Source organism: Macrobrachium nipponense, chromosome 5 (genome assembly GCF_015104395.2).
Source record: "Macrobrachium nipponense isolate FS-2020 chromosome 5, ASM1510439v2, whole genome shotgun sequence".
NCBI lineage: Eukaryota > Metazoa > Arthropoda > Malacostraca > Decapoda > Palaemonidae > Macrobrachium > Macrobrachium nipponense.
In genome coordinates this window covers 8,300,183-8,320,845 of record NC_061107.1, presented here as the reverse complement: position 1 = coordinate 8,320,845, position 20,663 = coordinate 8,300,183, and the positions used below count along the sequence as shown (strand labels likewise).

General features: G+C 37.2%; 1 protein-coding gene across 1 annotated transcript in view; it reads left to right on the top strand.

Annotated features, from left to right (window-relative positions):
- The window catches only part of LOC135215179 (zinc finger and BTB domain-containing protein 49-like), a 142,947-nt gene that overhangs the window by 729 nt on the left and 121,555 nt on the right, over nt 1-20,663 (top strand). The window lies entirely within an intron of this gene.

The following is a 20,663-nucleotide window of genomic DNA, read 5'->3' as shown; positions in this document are numbered from 1 at the left end:
ACTAAAAATATCATCGCCGCTGGTCTTAAGGTGTCATGTCAGCAGCCAATTTTCTCTTCTTTCATGGAATACTTTACTTTATTACGTGACTAAGATCTTTTTAAACATATCCTTAACATGACTCAGGGAGGGGAAGTGGCCTGAGGCCACTGTTTTTTTAAATTATTCCTTTCGCTTATCTGACTTATTGACTTTTGTATCGTCACCCGGTGATAGTTCGATCGCTTCAAAGTTCGTGGTCGAATACACGTATGGTACAATTTTTGTGTTTGTCATGTGTTCTAAGTTGGTTGTACGTGAGTTTATTTTATGTGTACCTGGTGAGAAGACTAACTAACCTTTAGTTTTCTGTCAGTCAGCACTTCTTTCCGTTCACATTTTTCTGTCCACCCTTAGATCTTAAAAACTACTGAGGCTAGAGGGCTGCAAATTGGTATATTGATCATCCACCCTCCAGTCATTAAACATACCAAATTTCAGCCCTCTAGCCTCAGTAGTTTTTATTTTATTCTAAGGTTAAAGTTAACCGTAATCATACTTCTGGCAACGATATAGTTTCATACCGAGACCCCCGAAAGATAGATCTATTTTCGGTGGCCTTGATTATAGGCTGTAGCAGTTGTACAGAAACATCGAGTGCGCCACAGAAATTTTTTGATCGATTTAAATAAAATTTTTACTTAAGATAAACTGGTAGGGCTCCCTAAAGGTGATAACTCGCAAAGCTTCAAGTTAAACCATCAAAGGGTTAACTTAATCTAAAAGTGAATTGATGATATTTGAAAAATAAATCTTATGTGGGAAGAAATTTAAAGCTGTGAGGTTTTATCTGCCGAAAGAATTTTTCTTTCATCTTCAGTAATTTTGGAGAAATTAGCATTTGAATAGCGTTAGATAGCATTATGGCCGGGCTGTGCAGGGCTGTTGCGGGCCATGCCGGGCCGCCAGAAATGCAATTATTAGAACATCATTTATATGTGAATTGATGACATTTTTAAAATAAATCTTATATGTGATGAAATTTAAAGATGTAAGGTTTTATCTGCCGAAAGAATTTTTCTTTTATCTTCAATACTTCTGGAGATATTAACATTTGAATAGTGATAGGACTGGGCTGTGCCAGGTTGTAACTGGGCCGTGCTGGGCCGCCAGAAATGCAGTAATTAAAACATCATTTATATGTGAATTGATGACATTTTAAAAATAATCTTATATGGGAAGAAATCTAAGATGGAAGGTTTTATCTGCCGAAAGAATTTTCTTTTTATCTTCAATACTTTGGAGATATTGGCATTTGATAGCGTTAGATAGCGTTAGGGCCAGGCTGTGCAGGGCTGTAGCGGGCGTGCCGTTGCCGCCAGAAATGCAGTAATTAAACATCATTTATATGTGAATTGATGACATTTTAAAAATAAATCTTATATGGGAAGAAATCTAAAGATGGAAGGTTTTATCTGCCGAAAGAATTTTTCTTTTATCTTCAATACTTTTGGAGATATTGGCATTTGAATAGCGTTAGATAGCGTTAGGGCCAGGCTGTGCAGGGCTGTAGCGGGCCGTGCCGTGCCGCCAGAAATGCAATCATTAAAACATCATTTATATGTGAATTGATGACATTTTAAAAATAAATCTTATATGGGTTGAAATTTAAAGATATGAGGTTTTATCTGCCGAAAGAATTTTCCTTTTATCCTCAATACCTTTGGAGATATTAGCATTTGAATAGCGTTGGGGCCAGGCTGTGCTGGGCTGTGCTGGGCCGCCAGAAATGAGCCCGTTTCCAGTAAGACTTCGCTTTGCTCGTAAAAAAAAGCTGTATCTCTAGATTCTTTTAAGGGAAGAACTCGTTCAGAGTCCTTAGAAGGAAGATAACAGGCAAATCCAAAGAACTCGTACGTGTTTCTAGGAGAAGAAGAGAGCTAACTGACATATCCAATATACTTGTTCATATAATCTAGAAGAGACTTGGAACGCAACACGGGTTCTGGGTTCCAATGAATATTCATACCTAGAAGTTGGAACTCTCTCTCTCTCTCTCTCTCTCTCTCTCTCTCTCTCTCTCTCTCTCTCTCTCTCTCTCTCACACTTTTAAGAGATTTGGAACGAACCTCTGATTGATGCAGGTAAGTGAGCATGGGGATGATTCATTGATGAGTCACTCATACTAAGGAAGTCCGTAACAGATATAAATTTTGGAGAGATACTCTGAAATATCCAGTAGCTGTTGAACATGACAGCTCCACGACTATATTGATCTTGAAGTTACGTAAAATGGGAATTATAGGACCGAAACTGTCTCTAAAGAGCCATTGCCATGCTAAAGAATCCAATGGATGACTTTATGGAAAAAAAAAAAAAACGAAACTAAGAGAATAAATTTCAGTCCCAGAGATGTAAATGATCACAACTGCTGTACAAACGATACAGATCATATCACTTCCTGATAAGGTTATACATTTATCTCAGTTGAATCAGTCGAGGAATTTCGTTGGCTTAGTTTTAAATCATGGGTGACAGGATCTCAAATTAGAATCTAGAAATCCAGGAACTTAGAATCATTTGGGAATATTGCCAAGAAAGGGGGCTGGAGGTTTCTGGAACTTCTAAAGCTGTTAAGACCAATGAGTGTTTGAGAAAAGTGTGGTCTACCTAACAGCTACCTGGGTCAAAAGAGGTTCTGTCACCTGACACAATCCCTTCAGTTACCATTAAAATAAACTGCATCATTATGTATAATTAAGAATTAGGACTTAACAGAAATATATATAATGAGAAATTTTTAATTTCTTGGCAAGACACATGACAATAATTGTTTCCTTATATAACCATGAAAAGATATTTTGACATAATGCATCACTGGGAACAAAATTGTAAAAAATATCAGATTTTTCTGTTCCTTCTTGGTCAAGACACACGACTATAGCATTCTGCTCATCGTTTCCACCTCGTGGAGAAACTAGAACAGCCACGTAGCACGACAAATAGACCTAATCCTCACACACACTTTCTCGTATCACAAACTGCACTGCTCCCTATCCAGTTGACTGTGCTTTGCAAGTGCAGTGTCACCCAATGGCCTACTTGGAGGTATACGTAGCACTGCCATTTCAAAAGACTTGTCAGAGCAACTGCATTTATACTGCAAAGTGAATTGACTATAGCATCCACTACCGACAGGAACTTGTAGCCAAGACGTCTACTGATGTTGTTTTGAGTAATGAAACCAACTCTACCTTCCCTTCCTCCCTGCCCCATCCACGTCCCATCACTAACACCCCTCCCCCCACAGCCCAGTTACCCTTACCCCCCCCCCCCCATATGTATGGTGGCTTTAGAAAAGACCAAGGAATTTGTATTCACATCAGAGGAATTTGACGATGATAAACAAGAAAGAAATTTATAAAACTGATGAGGATACGGGTTTTGACTCAATGCTAAATTCCATCTGTGAAAGATCTCTGTTTGAAATGTTTAACAAATATAGACTGAGCGAAATTTTAGCTGAGAAAACATACAAAGATCCAGAAGCGGTCCTTCGTCTAGTTCACAGACAGATAAATGGTCACTAGTCTCCTTGGAGAGATAAATAGGCTTTATTTTTACTTGCTCGCAAACAAAGAATGGAAAGATCATATATATATATATATATATATATATATATATATATATATATATATATATATATATATATATATATTATGTCTTCATATTAAAACAAATTACGTAAGCTTTGGAGAGGAATTTAGTCGTTTCTTGTGCTTTCAGTCGCAGTATGAATATATATATATATATATATATATATATATATATATATATAATATATATATATATATATATATATATATATATATATCTATATGTATAATATACTACCTTATATATGTATGTATGAAGACAGGAGAAGCCCACCAACAGGTCAAGAAACTCATACTTATTAGGTTGCAAAGTTTCGAAGATAACCAGCAGGCCTCATTTTCAAGCTGCAATGTAACAATACCTAATTAGTACAATAAAATTAAGTTACAAATACTAAAATAAACAATATATGTTCTGTGTGTGTGCATGTATTAATACGAAAAGAGAAACTGGTGAGTGAGCAGCAGACTTCACGTTGGTTTGTCCCGACCACACCGAGATAAACAAAGGTTTATATGTACCATGGGGACGATAAGCGAAGCGACGGCTATAGTCATGCACATACGTAATAGCAGCGATATCTCTAGAGAGAGAGAGAGAGAGAGAGAGAGAGAGAGAGAGAGAGAGAGAAAGAGAGATAATAATGTAAAATGGTGTAGTTTCAAATGAATTGATTGCACTTAACCACGTTTAAACTTTATATTTATCTTTGTACGTTGCTCCCATCAACGAGAGACGTGTTTTCACTTCTGTCTGTCTGTCTGTCTGTCTGTTTGTGAGTCTGCGTGGCAGCTGGATATCTCATGAATGGGTGAACGGGTCATAATGAGCTTCTATGACAATGGTGATTCACGTACATATAGGTCGTAATTGTATGATCAGTCCCCAAGGAATTTATATAGTTTATCCTTATAGAAATAATAATAATAATAATAATAATAATAATAATAATAATAATAATAATAATAATAATAATAATAATAATAATAATAGACTCGCAAATCTTGTACTGTAGGTTTAGTCTTCAATAAAAATAATTGTTTAGGTTGCATTTTTCGTACAGTGAGAGAGAGAGAGAGAGAGACGAGAGAGAGAGAGAGAGAGAGAGATTTAGGGTAACCTGAATAAATTCGTGCTTGTACAAGAGTCACTATATGAGAGAGAGAGAGAGAGAGAGAGAGAGAGAGAGAGAGAGAGAGGAGGGAGGCTAGGTGGATTATTGAATACCAAAATAAAGGCGGTTCTTGTAAGTAATAAAAAATGCAAAAACAAGAAAGAAAAAAAAAAAGGAACCTAGCTAGTTTATAAAGACAGAGTTTCGACATAAACTGACGAAACATGAAAAAGCAATTTGACAGGATGGAAGTCGTTTCGTAATCAGTCTGAACTGCGCAGTGATCACTGCGCACTAATGGCATACCGCCATTTGTATCCTTGTGTCCTTTTTAAGGAGCATCGTCATGTTGTGAAAGCAATAAGTTGAGGATAATTCGTAGGTAATAGCTTCACGTATCAGAGAGAGAGAGAGAGAGAGAGAGAGAGAGAGAGAGAGAGAGAGAGAGAGAGAGAGAGGGAATGTGTATCTTAAAAAAGAGGTGACGATGCCAATATCCTACAACCTTTTTGATCATCCACATATTCTTTTAAAAATTAATCAGATGCAAATAATATTCACGCCACTGGCTGGAGTTAATATGAATCTAACGAAGAATGGAGGTATCCAGACGGGGGCAAGGGTGTGTACCCAGGGAGATTATAAGGTGGCGAAAGCTGTATTGCGTCACTTTTTTGGTACAATGTGCCTTTCATAACAGAAATGTTTCCCTGATGTCAAAGGAAACGCCTCGAGGAATCGTATGATATAGCAACCTGGCAAATGCTTTTAATTTTCGTTTAAAGACATTACGAAGAAGACAGCGATGAAAGCTAGTTTTCTGAAAAGAAGAATATTGTCTCTCCGTCCGCACTTTTTCTGTCCGCCCTAAAATCTTAAAACCTACTGTGGTTAGAGGGCTGCAAATTAGTATGTTGATCAACCACCCTCCAATCATCAATCATACCAAATTGCAGCCCTCTAGCCTCAGTAGTTTTCATTTTATTCAAGGTTAAAGTGAGCCATAATCGTGCGTCTGACAACGATATAGGCCAGGCCACTACCGGACCGCGGCTCATACAGCAGTATTACTGGCTGCTCTGTGAGCAAGAGCACGTGCTGGCATAAGGCCAGCTTACATAAAAAAACAACAACATTATGCCGAGACCCATCAAAAGATAAGGTCTATTTTCGGCGGCCTTGATCATACGCTGTACAGATAACTCGATTCGTCTGCGCATTTTCTTTACTTGTTATTATCTTTTATTCACGAGTCGTATGACTGAAAGAGGCCATTTTTATATAGCTTCAAGCCTTAGGAAGACTTTGCAAAGAGGTTTACAAAGAGGACTCCGGAGAAGTGTCTCTTTGCCAGGTCGTACAAGGTCTTTCACCGAGAATTTCGTGTCACTGCGGTGACGACCTGTTTTACCAGGTCGTCCTGAATAGGATGCCAATAATAATGATAATAATCGTCGATAATCTTTCGAAGTTTTTGAGTTACAATTTTACATACTTCCTCTCCACTCTTTGTTTATAGTTTCTCAGTTCAGCTCGCTTCTATTCCGTGATGTTTTTATCAAAGAATATAAATTACTTATATATACACACAGATATATATGCATATATATACGTATACATAAATACACAAATACACGTATATATGTCTATGAAGCCTGTGTACACACAAAAAACAAGTACTTAATACAAGCACCTCATTCTGTATAGATCTGTGTAAAACGGAACTGCTGTTTTTGACCTTAACCGACCACCGGTTAAGCCAGCAAAAAATAACAAAAAACAACGTCTTCCTACAGTGAGTTAACCTTGTAAGGTTTATTGCACCTATAAATAACGGTATTTTATTATCATTTTTATTATTTTTTTGACATTGCTAATGACAGCAAGTACATCATACTTCCTGGACAGCTGACCTTCTCTTTTCTGTCGTGTTATCAGCTGTGTATGAGACACAAAAGACAGCAGCGCTTGAAGCAGTGTAGATACTGATCAGTAACTTCCAGTGTACTGGTCAATAACTTCCTTACTGAATGGGCCAGAAGTTCTTTAGCAGGTCCGTCTGAATTGTCGCTACTTTGTTGTTCTTGTTGGGGGGTAGGAAAGCCCTATGGAAAAGCCTAAAAAGGTCTGAAAAAAGGTGTTTCGCGTTGAGTTAAAGATACAGGAATTTGAGGACGGGATATTAATGATCTATCTATTAGAATGAAAAGGCAAATAATAAATAATGTGCACGTTAAACGGTACAGAACAATTATTTCTGAAAAAATATAGCGTATTTCTTTTAATTTTCGTCGGTGAAACAGCGCTCTATTCGACCGTAGATTTTACCACGCGCCACGAGTAAGCTGGAGGTCTGACCACGCCTTGTTCAACTTGCCAATCGATCCAGCGCATAGATGCGAGCACTCAAGTCTTCGAGTGTGACAGATCACTTGATTCAATGCAGACATCGGAAAGTTACTTCAAACGAGGTTGGAAGCATCGTCACTGAGAGAGTCGAACCATCCACGCTTAATAAAGTTGTACAGATTCTTCGACTCGAATGCGGTGTCTGTCAGCTCTTTCTTTTATTTAACGTCAGAGCGAATACGCGAGAAAGAGAGCTATAATGGCAGTCATCTTACCACTGCATTAATGAGCAGTTGCATCCATTAGGCGCAAACAAACTATATATATATATATATATATATATATATATATATATATATATATATATATATATATATATATATATATATATATATATACTACACACACACATACACACACACACACACACACACACACACACATATATATATATATATATATATATATATATATATATATATATATATATAACCTCTCTGGGTTATGTGAAACCTTCGTTTTGGTTAGGCGCGCACGGCCTTCTTGGCGTGATCATGGCTTGTGGTGTTTCCCTGTTTTAGGAGGATAGAGAGAGAGAGAGAGAGAGAGGGAATAAGTATCTCACCTCTCATTAACAGAATGGAATGACGGGAATGATAATGATTATCGACTTGGAAAGGCATTTCAGTCAAGATAATAATTTCCAAAATAAGAAAAAAATAAAATAAAGGAGGCGGGGGTGGGGGGGGGGGGTGTGTGAATCTGCATTAGTGTCATATCGGCAGTTGTTCAGTAACCACGAAAAACATCACATTGTTAAAAGTCCTTCCTTTGAGAGAGAGAGAGAGAGAGAGACCGAGAGAGAGAGAGAGAGAGAGAGAGAGCAGAGCTGCGTCGACGATTTACCCAGAAACTGACTCCATTTGGACAACTGATAACAAACACCAAGTGCTTTTTCCGTAAATCTTTTATTATTATTCTTTCATAGTTATTTAATTTAATCAGTTCAACGTGCACACTAAAATTATTTTGTTTTCATATTCTCTTCCGTAGTTTTATCGTGTTGTTGTCTGGCTTACAAAAACGGATGATAAAAAAACAAGGAAATGCTTCCGGGAAACATTACCTTAAAGATTAAAATACATCCACAAAAAAAATACCAAAGCAAATTTCAGACAAGGTAGTCTATTCAAAATTTTGGATGGTAGATGTGATAAGTACGCTACGTAAAATTGTGATTAGTTTATTATTTTAATTTTTAATTTTATTATTTTTATTTGATTACTTTTATTTATATTTATATCATTTTATTTTATGATCCTTATTTTTATTTCTTATTTCTGTTTAATTTTCAATATTTTTATTTCAACTTTTACTATTATTATTTTATTATTTTAATTTTTATTTTTTTTATTTCTATTCCTATTATTATTATTTTTTTCTTTAAATTTTTTTGTTTATCGGATTTGTATGTTTGTTTTTTATTATTATTTTATCGATTTTATTTTCTATTAGTTTCATTTTTATTTAATAACTTTTATTTTCTTTTTCATTTTTACTTTTATTATTATTATTATTTTTTTTTTTTGCTCTATCACAGTCCTCCAATTCGACTGGGTGGTATTTATAGTGTGGGGTTCCGGGTTGCATCCTGCTTCCTTAGGAGTCCATCATTCTTCTTACTATGTGCGCCGTTTCTAAGATCACACTCTTCTGCATGAGTCCTGGAGCTACTTCAGCTCTAGTTTTTCCTGATTCCTTTTCAGGGATCTTGGGATCGTGCCTAGTGCTCCTATGATTATGGGTACAATTTCCACTGGCATATCCCATATCCTCTTATTTCTATTTTCAGGTCTTTGATACTTATCCATTTTTTCCCCTCTCTTTCTCTTCACTCTGGTGTCCCATGGTATTGCGACATCAATGAGTGATACTTTCTTCTTGATTTTGTCAATCAACGTCACGTCTGGTCTATTTGCACGTATCACCCTATCTGTTCTGATGCCATAGTCCAAGAGGATCTTTGCCTGATCGTTTTCTATCACTCCTTCAGGTTGGTGTTCGTGCCACTTATTACTGCAAGGTAGCTGGTGTTTCTTGCACAGGCTCCAGTGGAGGGCTTTTGCTACTGAATCATGCCTCTTTTTGTACTGGTTCTGTGCAAGTGCCGGACATTCGCTTGCTATGTGGTTTATGGTTTTCTTTTTCGTATTGCACTTCCTACATATGGGAGAGATATTATTTCCATCTATCATTCTTTGGACATATCTGGTTCTTAGGGCCTGATCTTGTGCCGCTGTTATCATTCCTTCACTTTCCTTCTTGAGCTCTCCCCTCTGTAGCCATTGCCATGTGTCATTGCTGGCTAGTTCTTTAGTCTGTCTCTTGTATTGACCGTGCATTGTTTTGTTATGCCATTCCTCTGTTCTGCTTGTCTTTCTCCTGTCTGTATATTTTTGGGTCTTCGTCTACTTTTATCAGTCCTTCTTCCCATGCACTCTTGAGCCACTCGTTTTCACTGGTCTTCATATATTGCCCCAGCGCTCTGCTCTCGATGTTGACGCATTCCTCTATCCTTAGTAGTCCCCTCCCTCCTTCCTTTCGTGTTATGTATAGTCTGTCCGTATTTGCTCTTGGGTGCAGTGCTTTGTGTATTGTCATGTTTCCACGTTTTCTGGTCTATGCTGCGAAGTTCCGCCTTCGTCCATTCCACTATTCCTGCGCTGTATCTGATTACTGGCACTGTTTATGGCTTTTATCATATTTCCGGCGTTGAGTATTGACTTGAGTATCGCCTTGAGTCTCTGCATATATTCTTTCCTGATCGTGTCCTTCATCTCTTGATGTTTTATATCCCCTCCTCTTCCATTTTATCCCAGGTATTTGATCCCGTCTCATCTATGTGTTTGATGTTGTTCACATCTGGTAGCTTTATCCCTTCAGTCCTTGTTACTTTGCCCTTTTGTATGTTGAGTAAGACACATTTTTCTATTCCAAACTCCATCCTGATGACCCCAGATACAATCCTTACAGTCTGGATTAGAGTATCTATTTCCTTGATGCTCTTACCATACAGCTAGATGTCATCCATGAACATCAGGTGGTACTTTTGTCATGGGAATCATGGCTACTATGAAGAGTAGTGGGGACAGTGAGTCGCCTGGAAGATCCCTCTCCTGATATTAACCTCTGCTAGTCTTATTCCAGAGCTTGTAAGTATTGTATTCCAGTTGCGCATTGTATTTTTAAGGAAACAGATGGTGTTTTCCTCTGCCCCATATATTTCAGGCATTTCTATTAGCCATGTGTGTGGTACCATGTCGAAGGCTTTCTTATAGTCTATCCATGCCATGCTTAGGTTGGTTTTTCCTTCTCTTACTGTTCTTCATTACCATTTTGTCTATCAGGAGCTGGTCTTTTGGTGCCCCTACACTTCCTTCTGCAGCCTTTCTGTTGGTGGGGGATGGTGTTTGTCTCCTAGGTAGTTGTATAGCCTTTCGCTGATGATACCTGTTGTAACTTCCACATTATTGGTAGACAGGGTGATAGGGCTTGTAGTTATTTTGGCTGGCTATTTCCTTACTCTTGTCTTCTGGACTAAGGATGTTCTTCCTGTGGTCATCCATTTGGGGCGATGGATTGTGATACAATGCTGAGTTGTTCTGCTATTCTTGGGTGTAGGGCCTTGAAGTTTTTGAGCCAGTATCCTGGGCTTTTCAGTTTGGTTTCCTTTTTTTGTTTAGTTAGTTTGCTGACTGTGTCTGTCGTGATCTCTGTGTATTTTGTTTTTATTCTCCCTGTTTCTTTTTCCTTAACTTCCTGGGCCATGTTGCATGTTGTTGTGTGATACCGGATTACTCCATATGTTTTCCCAGTCTCTTACTTGTTCGGCTTCAGGAATTTCTGGTGGTGTCTTCCCCTCTTAGTTGGCTGTATAGTCTTTTCTGGTTAGTTCCGAATAGTTTGTTCTGTTTTGGTATCCCTTATTCCGTTCATGTACCGTTGGATCTTATGTGCTTTGGCCTTAAGCCTTTGTTTTTATTATCATTATTATTATTTTATAATATTATTGTTTAAAAAAATCCTCATGGTAGCACGGGTCTTCAAAGAAGAGCAAAAACAAATCCACAGTTATGTAAAGGTGTACATATATCTAAATCTAAAAAACTTTAAGGATTTCTTTCTTTTCGGGAATCTGTTCAGTTTCCCTTCCCATCAATAAGGGGAACGAACAGATTCCCTAAAGCTATCCTTAAAGTTTTAAATTTAAATATATGTACATTTACATAGCTGTGGATTTGTTTCTATTCATTATCATTATAAAAATAATTATTAGTATTATTATTTTTTTTTTTTTTTTTTTTCTCTATCACAGTCCCTCCAATTCGACTGGGTGGTATTTATAGTGTGGTTTCGGGTTGCATCCTGCCTCCTTAGGAGTCCATCACTCTTCTTACTGTGTGCCGTTTTCTAGGATCACACTCTTTCTGCATGAGCCCTGGAGCTACTTCAGCCTCTAGTTTTTCTAGATTCCTTTTCAGGGATCTTGGGATCGTGCCTAGCTCCCTATGATTATGGGTACGATTTCCACTGGCATATCCCATATCCTTCTTATTTCTATTTTCAGATCTTTGATACTTATCCAATTTTTCCTCTCTTTCTCTTCAAAAACTCTGGTGTCCCATGGTAGTTGCGACTCAAGAGTGATACTTTCTTTCTTGACTTTGTCAATCAACGTCACGTCTGGTCTGTTTGCACGCATCACCCTATCCGTTTCTGATAACCATAGTCCCAGAGGATCTTCGCCTGATCGTTTTTCTTATCACTCCTTCAGGTTGGTGCTCGTACCATTATTACTGCAGGTAGCTGGATGTTTCTTGCACAGGGCTCCAGTGGAGGGCTTTTGCTACTGAATCATGCCTCTTTTTGTATGGTTACTGTTTGGGCAAGTGCCGGGCATTCACTTGCTATGTATGGGTTTCACTTTTCGTATTGCACTCCTACATATGGAGAGATGTATTTCCGTCTATCGTATACCTTTTGAAAAACATATCTGGTTCTTAGGGCTGATCTTGTGCCGCTGTTATCGTTCCTTCAGTTTCCTTCTTTAGCTCTCCCCTCTGTAGCCATTGCAATTGTCATCGCTGGCTAGTTCTTTAGTCTGTCTCATGTATTGGTCCATGCATTGGTTTTTTGTTGTGCCAGTCCTCTGTTCTTTCTGTCTTTCTCTGTTCTCTGTATATTTCTGGGGTCTTCGTCGCTTTTATTAGTCCTTCTTCCATGCACTCTTTAGCCATCGTCTTCACTGGTTTCAGATATTGCCCACCAGTGCTCTGTTTTCGATGTTGACGCAGTTCCTCTATACTTGTAGTCCTCTCCCTCCTTCCTTTCGTGTTTATGTATAGTCTGTCCGTATTTGCTCTTGGGTGTAGTGCTTTGTGTATTGTCATATGTTTCCTGGTTTTCTGATCTATGCTGCGGATTTCTGCCTTCGTCCATTCCACTATTCCGCGCTGTATTCTGATTACTGCACTGCCCATTTGTGTTTATGGCTTTTAATCATATTTCCGGCGTGAGTTTTGACTTGAGTATCGCCTTGAGTTCTCTGCATATACTTCTTTCCTGATCGTCCGTCTTCATCTCTTGGTGTTTTATATCCCTCCTTCCATTATTCCCAGGTATTTGTATCCTGTCTCATCTATGTGTTTGATTTGCTCCCATCTGGTAGCTTATCCCTTCAGTTTCTCGTTACTTTGCCTTTTGTATGTTGACTAAGGCGCATTTTCTATTCCAAAACTCCATCCTGATTGTCCTCAGATACAATCCTTACAGTCGGATTAGGGTATCTATTTCCTTGATGCTCTTACCATACAGCTTGATGTCGTCCATGAACATCAGATGGTTGATTCTGTTGCCTCTTTTCTTGAGTTGGTACCCGGCATCCATCTTCTGTAGTACTTTTGTCCATGGGAATCATGGCTACTACGAAGAGTATTGGGGACAGTGAGTCGCCTGGAAGATCCTCTCCTGATATTAACCTCTGCTAGTCTTATTCCAGAGCTTGTAAGGTATTGTATTCCAGTTGCGCATTGAATTTTTGAGGGAAGCTGATGGTATTTTCCTCTGCCCCCATATATTTTCAGGCATTCTATTAGCCATGTGTGTGGTATTCATGTCCGAAGGCTTTTTCTTATAGTCTATCCATGCCCATGCTTGGTTGGTTTTCCTTCTCCTACTGTTCTTCATTACCATTTTGTCTATCAGGAGCTGGTCTTTTGCCCCCTACACTTCCCTTCTGCAGCCTTTTCTGTTGGTGGGGGATGGTTGTTGTTTCCTCTAGGTAGTTGTATAGCCTTTCACTGATGATACCTGTTAGTAACTTCCACATTATTGGTAGGCAGGTGATAGGCCTGTAGTTACTGGCTATATTTCCCGTTACTCTTGTCTTTTGTACTAAGATGTTCTTCTGTGGTCATCCATTTGGGTGCTTGGTGATTTGAGATACAATTGCTGGAGGTTGTTCTGCTATTCGTGGGTGTAGGGCCCTTGAAGTTTTTGAGCCAGTATCCATGGACTTCATCGGACCTGGGGCTTTCCAGTTTGGCATTTTCTTTAGTTGGTGTCAGACTGTGTCTGTCGTGATGTCTGTGAATCTTTGTTATTATATTATTATCATATTATTATTATTATTATTATTATTATTATTATTATAAATAATAACTCTGTAAAGGTTAAACATCAGGCGAAACATAATAGATTACAAAACAGAGTAATACAAGTATGCTATGTTTGGGGGGCTGGTATACAAGTGTCTCCTTACTCAGATAATTCGCTACCGAAGTCAGAACAGGTAGAGGACATGGGCACAGACTTAGCATTTGGTTACCAGTCTTCCTTTTTTTTTTTTTTTTTTTTTTTTTTTTTTTTTTTTTAATAAGTCTCTCTCCCACAATAAATACCTTCCCTGATTTCGATTTTAAGTCGCAAGTATTCCCCTGAATTACTCTAGATAAAACAACACGAATATCAATCTTGCGTCTTCATTTTATCTGAGCGGGATGTTTCTACAGAAAGTAGAATCTAGGTTGATATGCAAGTAATTTGGTGTGATGCTTAATAGTAATAATAATAATAATATATATATGCTGAAAAAGGACCCTCCATTAATACAGGTTGTATTGAAAATAGTGGCTATTTCAGCCCGCGTTTATTTTTTTATAGAGGTTTCTCTAATTCTTCTTATTACTGGACTTTTCTTCTGTCCTCAAATTGGCTATTGAAACGCCAATGGGGGATTCAAATGTCAAAAACTTGGTTTGTCAAATTGGATATATTATACACAATGCAGTACAAATTGGATCTTAAGCCTAGACTAGGGTTAAGATCCAATATGTACTGCATTTTGTATAGTACATAAGATAAGTCAGTATTGAGAAGAATAGAGAAACTTTTATACGAAAACAAAAAAAACGCGGCTGAATTAGCCACTACATCAAATAAAACCCCTGAAAACAATAATAATAATAATAATAACAATAATTAGTAAGTGTGGCCCAGACCCAGCCGAGATTCGGTTTATCGCCGACCATTTCCCCCATTCTTTCGTGGCACCACAATCGATGCGATGGCTGAGCACAAGTAGCATTGTCTCCCTCAAAGTGCTCCGTCATTATTGCGTAACAATTGCGGTCGGTGACCTGATTTATATTTAGAATCTAACAAAACAATGCGTTCCCGAGGGTATTTTATATCGTTTGCCTAGGACGATAGGAGAGAGAGAGAAAAAAAAATACAAAAAACCACTGATATACTTCTATCGCTTCCATCCACTTCACGAAGCGGAGGGCACCCGTCACAAAGCGATCAGTGATCTGTTTTTGGTTTTGTCTGATGTACTATACGATCTAGCATTCGCGGGAGCCGTTTCAAAGGTAAATCCCCGCTTACTACTACTACTACTACTACGTACTATTACTAATACTACTATTGGTACTATACGATCTATCATTCGCGGGAGCCGTTTCAGAGGCAAATCCTGCCTACTACTACTACTATTACTATTGGTACTATACTATCTAGCATTCGTGGAAGCCGTTTCAGAGACAAATCCCCCATACTAAAAACTCCTAACACACACGATACTAACACTAATATTCCTCCACAAATGAAAGTTAACACAACAATCTTTATATTCTGATGTGATTTGCACAGCACATTGGCTCTAGTAAAAAGGAGTCAGATCTACTAAAATAAAGAAGAAGAACAAGAAGTTACTTGATCCATTCTTTTTGACGATTAGACGATGAGGAATCATTTATCCAATCGAAAATCTTTATGAGATCAAGTACGTGGGACGCCATGAACTGACTGTTTCTTTTCATTTTTGATGACATCGATGCACGTGCATACAAAAAATCTATGTAAAATGTTGATTTGGAATTTTGGTGACACGATTTCCCCATTGGACTCTAGCAGACTCTACTAGGTTTATTCAAGGGATATTTTAGCTTAAATTGCCATACCTAATTGTTTTTGTCCGTGCTAGTTCTGGCTCTCTAGTAAATATTTACCCTTATATATATATATATGTATATATATATTATACCTATATATATATATCTTTGCATTTGTAGTTCGTTTGCAGAAATGACGAGAAAATAATATTATACGAAAAAAAAAAAAAAAAAACTGTGAATGGCTGTGAAATAAAGGTGACATATAAACGACAAAAGTGAGGAAAACGAAAGACAGAGAAAAAATCGCGAGCGAAAGAAATTACTGGATGATTCTTGGGGGAATTCCAAACAGTGTACAGGGTGTCCATAAAGTCCCAGTACCACTCTGAGCAATAAATACTTGTAATGGTACTGGGACTTTATGGACACCCTGTATATATTATCATGGAATGCGACTCAAGGTATACCACAAACAGTCTTATTTCTCTCTCTCTCTCTCTCTCTCTCTCTCTCTCCAGAAACGCACCGGCATCAAAAGGAACTTTTACCGCAAATAAATTGTTTAGCAACAGAGAATTACGCTTCATAAGTGAGCGGTCAGCCCAGGCTTCGAAAAGAGGGTTTCGCGTAACCAAAAGCAGGTTCCCTTTTTATGTACCGGGTCTTGTCTGTGCGTCTAATGAATGCTCATTAGTCCAGAGAGAAAAAGGCCGCGTGCTTTCGCATTTTCACGCTAAAATCGAAGAAAGACGGTCGTTGTTCCACGAATACAAACTTTACAAAGACCACGCGCGACCTTCGGGGAAATAAATTTGCATAAGTCGAAACTTTGGGACTCAGAAATCTTTCTCAGGACGAATTCTTATATTAAACCTCATTCAAATATCTATCCAGACCTTTGTATAAACTTATTTAATAAATAAGATAAACTGACGTACGAATTCTTATTAAACCCCATTCAAATATAATACAAATATAAATACATATACACACACACACGCACACAGATATATTTATGTATATGTGTGTTTGTGTGTATACATATAATTTCAAAATCACTAACTCTTTTTTACAATTTATATCTATCTAGAGTCTTCGTGCACATCACTAATCCATAATTAGTAAAGCTTTTACTATACATATGAATAAGTATATTTTAGACCTTTTGTATCAATTTATTTAATAAATAAGATAAAATGACGTACGAATTCTTATTAAACCCCATTCAAATATTTGTTCAGACTTTTTGTATGAATTTATTTCATAAATAAGATAAAATGACGTACGAATTCTTATTAAACCCCATTCAAATATTTGTCCAGATCTTTTACATGAATTTATTTCATAAATAAGATAAAATGACGTACGAATTCTTATTAAACCTCATTCAAATATCTGTCCAGATCTTTTACATGAATTTATTTAATCAATAAGATAAAGCAGTCGGATGATAAGCCAGGTCAAAAAATACAACAGAATCAATGAATGCCATCCAGCCCCAGGGACCTTAATACGAATTATTTTTCAAGTTGATAATCATGTTGCACGTTTATTGCAACATAAAACGCGAGGGAGCTGATTCCCTTCCCTTGAAATATGAGATAAAAAGTTATCTCATTTCACTGCCCGTCATGTAAGCGTACGAGGCTATTTATTTTTAAAATATACTAATTCATATGTATAGTAAAAGCTTTATTAATTATGAATTAGTTATGTGCACGAATAGTCTACATAGATATAGATTAGATTGCAAAAGAGTTGATGATTTTTAAGTCATATGAATATATTTGTGTGCGTGTGTGTGTGTGTGTGTGTATATATATATATATATATATATATATATATATATATATATATATATATATATTATACTTTTTACATTTGTTTATGCATATATATATATATATATATATATATATATATATATATATATACACTTTATATGTGTGTGTGTGTTGTGTGTGAGTGGTTGTGTATAGAAAACGCGTACACACAAAGAAGACGTTCATTTTACTCTACCTCCTTTCATATTCTCTTTCTTCCATCTTACTTTTCACCCTCTCCTAACGACTGATTCACAGTGCAACTGCTTTGAGGTTTTCTTCCTGTTACACGTTTCAAACTTTAATGTCAATTTCCATTTCAGCGCTGTATGACCCCATTTGCCCCAGTGCTTGGCATTTGGCCTAAGTTCTATATTCAGTTCATACAAACATAAACATAATATTTATATAGATTTTAAGGTTTTTTATATCTTCTACTACGTCTAACTAACAGTTCATTTTAAGATTGTTTGGAGGTGAAACGATCAACTTTCCGAAATAATGTTCCTGCTCGTTGGAGACTCAACAGATGCCGACCAGCAGTGACGTCATCACTGGGCTACAATTACTTAGTTAGGTTTATTGGGCCGATCTGCACACTCGTTGGTTGTCGTGGCTCATAATCTACTATATGTCTCTTTTGCGCTTCAGAAAGCTATCCATTACTGTCCACAGTAACTTTTATGTTTACGAAATGGGTCAGGGTTTTTGTTCCGTCATATCTACACCAATGGAAGCTTAAAATATTTTGGACTCAAGGACCACTTTACACTTAAGAAAGTAGTAAGTACTTTTTTTTTGTCCTGAGACTTTTCTACAGCCATGGAAACTTAAAATATTTTGGGCTCAAGGACCACTTTACACTTAAAAAAGTAGTAGGTACTTTTTTTCGTCCCGTCATTTCTATAGCCATGGAAACAAAATATTTTGGGCTCAAGGACCACTTTACACTTAAGAAAGTAGTAGGTACTTCTTTTTGTCCTGAGTCCTTTCTACAGCCATGGAAGCTTAAAATATTTGGGCTCAAGGACCACTTTACACTTACGAAAGTAGTAGGTACTTCTTTTTGCCTCAAGTCACCTGGAAGGTGTGATTTCTCGTCTCAGGTCACTTTTACACTTGTGAAAGCTTGATTTGCTTTTCTAAAGTAGCTTTCATCTCTAGACAACTAATATTTTGACTTGAGTGGCTTTCACAATCATGAAAGCTGTCCTTTCTTGTCTGGGTAACATTTAAACTTATGAAAGCTTTATTTTTGTTGTTCTCAAGACACTTTAACATTTCCGAAGGCATGAAAGTTGAAATTTACTCTCTCGAGCTACTTTCAAACTTATGAACGCTCAGTTTCTTCTTACTACTCAAGTTTCAATTCATAATAGTAGGATCATTCATTTAAATAAGGCACCCTAGAATTCCCTTTCAGGATAAAAATCAAAACAAAAAATGAAATAAAAAAAGAATCACGAATATGCGTCCCGGTTTTTCCCGCTCTGCGTAACATCGGAAAGACCGAGCCTTAGATATCGTCGTGTTTGGATAATTGCTACGCACCCACGATGAGGAAATTCCTGCCCTGAATTAAACGAACTTTTGTAGGACATTCGAGAAGTAAACGTATTGTTTACTATTCCCGCTGTCCTTACTGTCTCCTGCCGAAGACTATATCAGCAACGGCAGCTATTCCATCTCTGTCACTTATGGATATACTATTATTATTATTATTATTATTATTATTATTATTATTTATTATTATCTTTGTTTTATTTTTTTATGGGGGGGTGTTTCTATCACAGTCCTCCAATTCGACTGGGTGGTATTTATAGTGTGGGGTTCCGGGTTACATCCTGCCTCCTTAGGAGTCCATCACTTTTCTTACTATGTGCGCCGTTTCTAGGATCACACTCTTCTGCATGAGTCCTGGAGCTACTTCAGCCTCTGTTTTATTATTATTATTATTATTATTATTATATTATTATTATATTTTTTATTATTATTATTATTGAAAAGCTGACGTTCGTTCTACCTTATGGCAAACTGTACCTACATTCTCTATTTGCATATGGTCTCTAGCCAAAGTAATCATTATTATTATTATTATTATTATTATTATTATTATTATTATTATTATTGGAGAAACAAATCCACAGTTATGTAAATGTACATATATTTTAATCTAAAACCCCAAGGATGGATTTCGGGAATCTGTTCGGTTCCCCTTATCAATAATTTTATTTTATTATTATTATATTATTATTATTATTATTATTATTATTATTATTATTATTATGATTATTATTATTATTATTATTATTATTATTAATGATCAATTACTTATTATATTATTTATTATTTACGTGCAATCTCAATATTTGAACTGCATAATATCTGCCATGTGTATCTGTATATGGCCTTGAGTTGAAATAACGGTTATTATCATTATGATTGTTATTATTATTAGTAGTAGTAGTATTACTATGAACTACAAACGTAATCCACTAACGTGGTCGACACGCATACGACACCACTACCTTTCCACACCTAGTGTCGGCTATCAGGAAGGGCAACGCGTGGTTTCTGGTATCGAGAACGCCAAAACGTTTGAATACACGTGTTCTTTTTCATTAATATTACGTCCCACACTTTTTTTTTATATATATCTAACGCATTATCCCGTTCATGAACAAATAAGAGAATTCAGTGTCGACGAGATGTGATTTCACATCACAACGTCCACATTCGCATTCCCTCCAAGGAACCCAGATACCAAATGTACATTTACAATGTGTCCGGAAGAGAAAGAGCTGGGGGGGGGGGGGGGGTTGGGGGGGGGATTGATGCTGGTGGAAAGGGTCACCATTTCCCCTCTTCTAACCCCCCCTACCACCCAGCTCCATCGTGACTCGGGGCGCCAAAAAGATCCGATTACCCAAAGGGGGGTATAACCCGGTGCCAACGTAGGAATGCTATGACCGGTTTAACGTAGTATTTAAGTGCCCATGCAACCACCGTAGCTGTCATAATGCTTTTGGTGCCACTCGCTGGAGGTGTCCCTCGAAGTGTTGATAAAGAGAGCAGCTCTAAATAGGAAGCTATATAATAGATCTATCAGTAACTCTTATGTCTCTCAAGGTGTGAGGTCCTTGGAAGTTTTTTTTTTGTTTTAAACGCTTACGTGATTTGTGTGCCTTTTTCTTTTGGCTTTTTAATTCGCGAAAATCACAACAGAATAATGAACCTAAGTGTGCGTGTTCGACACTCGATGACTATTGCAAATGTCAATGCAAC